This window comes from Magnolia sinica, chromosome 11, assembly GCF_029962835.1.
Source record: "Magnolia sinica isolate HGM2019 chromosome 11, MsV1, whole genome shotgun sequence".
Lineage (NCBI taxonomy): Eukaryota > Viridiplantae > Streptophyta > Magnoliopsida > Magnoliales > Magnoliaceae > Magnolia > Magnolia sinica.
The window spans coordinates 36,007,139-36,015,157 of NC_080583.1; positions in this window are offsets into that span (position 1 = coordinate 36,007,139).

The following is an 8,019-nucleotide window of genomic DNA, read 5'->3' on the forward strand; positions in this document are numbered from 1 at the left end:
CAAGGATATATAATAAGGACTAGGCCAAAACTACTAGCTCATCTGAAAATAGCCCTATAAATGGCTCACCTACAAGAAGCTTTCAACGGTGGATGTTTCTATTCCTAGTATTTCATTTTATGTTGCCAACCTGAGATTTATGCCGCCATGAATGGTTTTACATTGACTTCCCCCCATTCTTTTGATCTCAATTGATGCATGGCCAATGAACATCTCTTCAAAAACCTATAAGGCAAGGAAAGGTTACCAATGAGTTTTTTTTCCTTTCTCATCTCTCCTCTATTTTTTTTGGGGGGGTTTCTCTAGTGAACATGAACAAGCTGTCCTCTGTTAAAGACACATAACAAATTACATAATTACTTGCTTCTCAGGTTTCGACCAATAAATTACTTTCTAAAACTAAATTTATGAACATTTATATATATATATATATATACATGGGATTTTTGATATGCACGTATGCCATGTCCTAACCTTTTTTCCGCTGGCTGGGTGCCCGTTGAAATTTTTGAGTTGGCGGAGTTCTGAAATTGCCTTCAGAACTTCCTATGGAGGCCGTTGAGCTTCAGGAAGATCATGAATGTCCCTGAGGAAGGAGAATGGATCACGAATAAAGGAAGAACGCGATAGGGGCTCTATTGTTTCTTCGGATATCTACTCCATTTTTTTGAACGAGAGGGTAAATAAATGCATGAATTGGCTTGTGGAAGTATCACCAAAGTACCACTCTTATAGGATGGCCATTCAATGGTCAAGGCATCGATTCCGAAGGGTCGCGCTGATTCGGTACGGTCACACGAATAATGAATGGTCATGCTCAGTGACCAATGTTTTACGGGGAAGTAGCGACTTTAGTGTGACTATGTGAAGAAGAAGAATGTGGCGCTATTTCCAGAGTTGTCATCCACGACCAGTATTACATTAAAATATGGGTCGTGGTGTACATGCAACAACACCAACCAATATTACATTACAACAATAACACGTATTACATGACAACCACCACCCATTACAACACGACAAACATGACCATATTACGTAACAACAATGATCCATATAACATGACAGCTACGACCTATAAAACACAGTCACTGCCATATGAGAAGCTAATGTTGCACTCTCACTTATGTCACTGCCAGAAGAAAAGCTAAAGCTGCTGACAAACATGACCCTATAACGTAAAAACCACGACCCATGAAACATGAAAGCTATGACCCATGCAAACCACAACCCATATAACACGGTCACTACCAGAAGAGAAGCTTTAGTTGCACTCAAACTTCTGTCACTGCCAAAAGAGAAGCTAAAGCTGCTGATAGTACACGACCATGATTACAATACAGTATGAAGAACAGTTTTCTTCGAAGGGCACCCAACGAGTTGAAACACTTGGTTGAGAAGGTGTCTTCAGAATTTCCTGTGGAGGCCGTTAATCTTCAGGAAGATCGTCAATATCCTTGAGGAAAGGGAAGGGATCACCCATAAAGAAAGAACTTGAGAAGAACTTAATGGCTTCTTCAAGTATCTCTTTCATTATTTTGATTGAAAGAGCAAAGAAATCCATTAATGCTTAAAGTGTTGCAATAGGATTCTGATTTAGATTGGCTTGTGAGAATAATTTGAAACCCTGGTATAACATTTATAGTTTGGTCAAACATTTCGAAGGGTCTTGTTGATTTCAAAGGGATTATAGGGAAGTAGCGAAAAGCGATTTTTTGAAAAATAGTGTGGCGCTTATTCCGAATGGAAGGATCGTGAATATGAGGACACATATAACACGACCCAATGTGCATGGCAACCACGACCCTTTCGTATGATCGCGAATAAAAATATGAGAACAACGACACATATAACACTAACACCACGACCCATGCAACATGCGCACCACAATCCATATACATGTTATAACACCATGAATAACAATATACATGTTAAGTTGGCGTGGCGCACAGTTGTCGTGGATTGGTTCTCATCCGAGTTGGATCGTATTCGACAATCACGACCTTATGAGGAACACGACCCATACAACATGGAAACCACTCCAGGTGTCATGAGAACCACGACCACACATGTTGCAAAATCTTGCGCTCCACAACCAAGATCAAGGCAACATTACAACCACGATCCATATAACATGTCAACTATAGCCCATATAACATTACAATCACAACATTGACCCTTATACATTACAAACACTACCATATAACACAGTAACTGCCAGAAGTGAAGCTCAGTGATACACAAGACTGCGCTAGTTTCTTCCACTTAAGTTTACAATATAACAAGGATACGTGGCCCTTATAACTGCTTTAATGGGTCGTGGTTGCCATGACATGGGGATTATAGCTACCATGACGTGTTGATCGTGGTTTCGTTGATGTATGGATCATGTTTCTCTTAGTTTCGTGGTTGTCAATGATGAACCAACATTGATGATAAGCACGAACGATTACATATATGAACCATAAAAATATTAACATGACAATGACAACCAATATTAATACGACCAATGATCCATTTGTTCCTTTTGCAAATTTCTCAAACGACCAATAAAGATATATATATATATATATATATGGTCATGGCAACTACGACCCATTGAACATTAACATTATGACCATATATCATAATAACCACGATACAAAGTTGTGGGTCGAAGAATTGAGCTTTAACACGGCCCCTTGAACATGGGTTGTGGTTGTGACTGAATATGGTTCGTGGGTTCTAGTACATAACTGGCGTTCATGTCATGTTATATGAGTCGTGGTTTGCATGTTAGAAGGGTCGTGATTGTAAGATGACATGGGTTGTCTAACAACCACGAACCCTTTATATGACAACCATGACCCATTATCACGAAAACCATGAACCCATTCAAATGACATTCGCGACCCATTTACATGACAACCACGAACCCATTCAAATGACAACCATAGCCCAACCTCCGTCATACAACGACCGTTTCCCCATACCTGGAATGTTCATGGAAAAGGAAAACTACCGTTCCCCATACAGAGAATTAATGAATTGGACTTACTAGTGAAAAAGGATCATTTCCCTATACGGGGGTGTATCTATTTATCGGACCTTCTGGTAGACACTTGCTACGGATCACAAAACAGAACATGGTATGGTGAGGGCTTTCATGGTCAAGTAAAGGGGTAGGGCACACCTTGATCAAAGTCATCTCGACCTTCCACAGCGACAAAGACGACCCTTCGTATATGACAACAACGATCCTTCACGTTGTTAACAAACGACCCAGTCATAGGATCGTTCTTGACAGTTTTCCTTTGTCATGTTTTCATGTAAATTTAGCCATGGTGTTATGATATATAGATCGTGGTTGTCAAAGTTACATGTGTCCTGGCATGGTTGCTATTGATCGTGGTTTTCATGTTTTATGGATTGTTGTTGTCATATTTTACAGATCATTGTTGTCATGCTACAAAATAACGAGTCCATTTGTAGAGCTTTGATGTCATCCTGGAACCCGGAAGAAGCCAGGTTACATCAGCCTGGAATCACGAAGAAGCCATTACACACCAGGTCCACCAACTCCGAGTAGTTGCTCATCCACAAAATATCAATTTGTTTTGAAGGGCTTTTACATCAGCCTGGAACTCAGCAAAGCTAAGGCGGAAGGATTCATGTAAATTTATCCATGGGTGTTATGATATATGGATCTTTGTTAACAAAGTTACATGGGTCGTTGTGTCAGTTGTTATGGGTCCTGGTTTTCATGTTTTATGGATCGTTGTTGTCATAATTTACGGATCGTTGTTGTCATGCTGAGTAACCATCTAGCTTTTACTTTCGTAGTAACAATTGAATATGTTTTGGGACTTTCTGCATGTCCATTGCATCCTTTTATAATAATCACTATTACATTAATGTTTTTCAGCGTAATGCATGTTTTGTGTTTGCAAGTATTACTAGGACTATTTCGCACCTTTGTTGGAGTATCTAGTATCTTTTTTCATACAGACAGAACCCTTGCAAGACCTCCATAGAAATATTCAAAAGGTTCTCATTCTGTCTCTTGAAAGTGCTTGGATTATTTCCATACAGTTTATCTTGCTTGCTGATATGGTGGAAATTTCCCATTCTGTCATATTATACGGATCGTTGTTGTCAGGCTGGAATCCTGAAGAAGCCATTTCACACCAGCTCCGCCAATCCGAGTAGGTGCTCATCCATAAAATATCAATTTATTTTGCGGGCTTTTACATCAACCTGGAACTCAGCAGAGCTAAGGTAGAAGGATTCAGACTATAAGGTCATGGTGAGACAGAGACAAGCCCTATGATTGCACTCGAAACATGATATATGGGTCGTGACTGTCATTAATAAGGTTCGTGGTTGTAATTTTGTATAGGTCATAATTGTCTTGAAATATGGATCCTGAATGTAATTATATATGGGTCGTGGTTGTTGTGTAATAAAAATCGTGGTTGTCATGTTATATGGTTCGTGGTTGGGGTGAAGCATTGATCATAGTTGTCATTCGATATGGTTGTCATATTATACGGATAATGGTTGTCGTATTACATGGGTCGTATTCCAATATTTAGAATGCATCGTCGTTGTCATTGTTTGGGTCGTGGTTCAATAAAGGCACTAAATGAAAGTAAGAAATAATAATATGACAATCACGATTGTTACATACATGAATCCTGAAAACCATGACGTATTGTTACATACACTATTTCCATACTTGGGTCGTGGTTTATATGCATAAATGCTCGTGATTATCATCGATATGTGGGTCGCGATTAGCATGGTACATGGGTAGTGACTGTCATTGTATGTGGGTTGTGGTTGTAAGGATGTATAGGTCGTGATACATGGACCATGAATGGTATGATATATGTGTCGTTGTTGTCGTGTTATATGGGTTGTGATATACGGGACGATTGGTTCGTATTTGATATGAATCGTGCTTCTCGTCCATGTAATGGATCGTGGTTCTCGTCCATGTTGAAACGTATTTGACAACCACGACCATATGAGGAACACGACCCATACAACCTGGAAACCGCGATCCACATGTCATGAAAACCACGACCCGTTGTTAAGTTCATGATCCATTGTTAATGACAACCACGACCCATTCACCTTGTAGAGCCGTGCACACCACAATAGCGATCCGGGCAACATGACAACTACAATCACAAAAATGTAACATGAAAACATCGACCCTTATAACTTTACAAGTTTCTTCCACTGAAGTTTACAGTATAACAAGAAGGCGTGGCCCTTATAACCACTTCAACGGGTCGTGGTTGCCATGAAATGGAATTCGTAGTTTCCATAACGTATAGATCATGGCTTCCATGACGTATGGATCGTGGTTCTCTTAAGAACGTTTGTCAACAACGATTGAACATGGATGACAACCACGATCAATTACATATATGAAGCACGAAAATATTAACACACAACAACGACCAATATTAACACGACCAATGATCCAGTGGTTCTGTTTGCAAATCTCTCAAAAACTGCTCTCATGGCAAAAATAAATTTACTGACGAACATGTTCTCCACATGTTCATAACCATGACACTTATATATACATGGAATTTTTGATATCTAAGTATGCAATGTCCTAACTTTGATGGGCAGATTTTCATATACTTCAATGAGAACAGATCAATATATGTAGATGGCCAATTTCCATGCACTTATAGCTCATAAGATTATTTCTCAACCACGCCTCTCTATAAATAAATACGACAGCCGATAGAAAACTCTCCGCCTATTGATGTGTTGTATCTCACTGTATTTGCCATGTTATAAGAATTGTGTTTGTCATGTTGCCTGGATTTGTTATTGTTGTTTCAACGTGTACGGCATGGAAGGGATTATGTACACCATAGACGAAACACATAAGCACCAAGCCATCAATGAGCCATGTCGTGTACATAATCTGTGGTTGTCCGGTTACATGGGCCGCTGTGGATCGTCTTTCTCATGTAATATGAGTCGTGGTTTTCCTACTTAGGGGTCATGGTATTGCACTCGGTTCCATTACTGCCCATAATGTAGATAGATATATCATGCAGGCTTTTCAAGGGACCGGATTAAAGTCGTGGATTTGAACCACAAACAAACATGCGTGACAACCACGATCCAACATGGACAGTAATCACGATCTAACATGCATGTAGACCACAGGATCAAATCACACAACAGTTTCGTGGTTGTCATAGAGACTGTGTCATTGTTCTTATGGACCGTGGTCATTGTTTTAGACCGGTCGTGGTTATAATGCTAGAAGGTTCGTGCTTATAACATGATATGTGTCATGGTTCTAGTGTTACGGGGTCGTGGTTGTCACATATATAGATCGTGTTTGGCATGCACCTTTAACCACACATATACAATAACGATCCATTGTGCATGTCAACCAACGTGGATGACAGCCAAAGTGCAATACAACTTCGAATTGTTCACGGACAATTACTACCCATCTCATTTACCAACCCATTATGGATCATAATAAGAAGAACAAACATCAAATACACCCATCGATTCATCATTCAACATCAAATCAGTGTTTGGCTCTCTTCGCTGGTCTACCTGACGCCTCTTCTCCTTGTTTTTTTTGGGACCTCAGTACCTTCTACTCTTGTCTGTATGCAATCGTCTTTCAAAATTTTGGAATTTCCTCCTACAGAATTAGAACGAGCTAATCTTAAAACAAAGTACGAAGCAATCAAACTGGAATGTAAACTCATATTTAATAGAACTTACATGCGTAAAGTCAATTACACTCATACTGCATAGGAAGTCTATATATTTCATCATGTATACGCCACAATCGTCTGAGTTCGGTTGCGTAGGCCTGTCAGCGGATGGCTTCACATTCCACGACTTCTCCCACTTAACTAATCCGTCATCAAGAACATTTAATAACCACCTCAGTCCGTCCGTTACCCGTGCGACGACTAGCTCATTTTTATCTTGCAATTTGGTACTCAAGCTGTCGTACAAAGTGACCTCTTTCTTCTTCGGATAAATAGCAGCCTTCACCAAGTGTTGCCCCCTTGCATTAAGAGGGACGTACACCTTTGAAGAACAAGAAATACGACAATAGTTAAAGCATTGCCCTTCCAAATATGGATCTAATCATTTTAGTCCATGTGCAAGAAACTAAGATCTTACCACATCATACTTCCATAGAGGTTTCGATTTACAGTCGACTATTTCTATAATATCTTCACACAACCTTTCAGACTTCATGGTCCCACGATCCTTGTGGTTCCCAGCACCATAAGTTCACAGCAGGTTAAGTTGTTGTTCCATGTATTTCTATTGATATGTTGAATATTGTTAGAAACAGAAAAGATTAATGATGTTTTAAAGACAGCCACGGTCCTCAAATTCACATTACCGTAAATAGTGACGAGACGAATGGGCAGTCCTATCTACCTCATGGTTGATGGTCCTGGCGTGCTGATAGGTATCTTAGGTATCGGTCTATGGCCTACGTAACGTGGAAAATGTCTCATGTGACTATAATATTCATACATTGATATGAAACAATGAAAGAGAAGGGGTATAAACTTACTTCAGAGTCGACCCATGAATTTGGGTCATAGACACTTTTCAACCAGACGAGTGAACCTGATTCTCTGACAGCTCTCAACTTGTCCTCTTCGGCATCGGTTAGAGCTTGGTGGAGTTCACTGAGCCCCCAATGAGGCTCTATTACAGTTATAGCTCTGTCTGGATCATCTGTAACGCAACGTGGTCTCCCTTCCTCGCTTAGTTGTGGGGTAACAATGTTGAGCTGTAATAAAATGACATATTATCTATGGAGTTCATAATATAATGTCCGATTTAAACCACGATCCAAATGTAATTCCACATACAATTATGCCCATAGCGCAGCATTCTCATCTCTAAGATGGGTCATCGCAGCTTCAAAACTAAAGACCTGGCTGATCCCAGCCTCGAAATTGGAGTTGTTGACATTAACTAGGATCTAATGTGGAACACAACAATGACCTA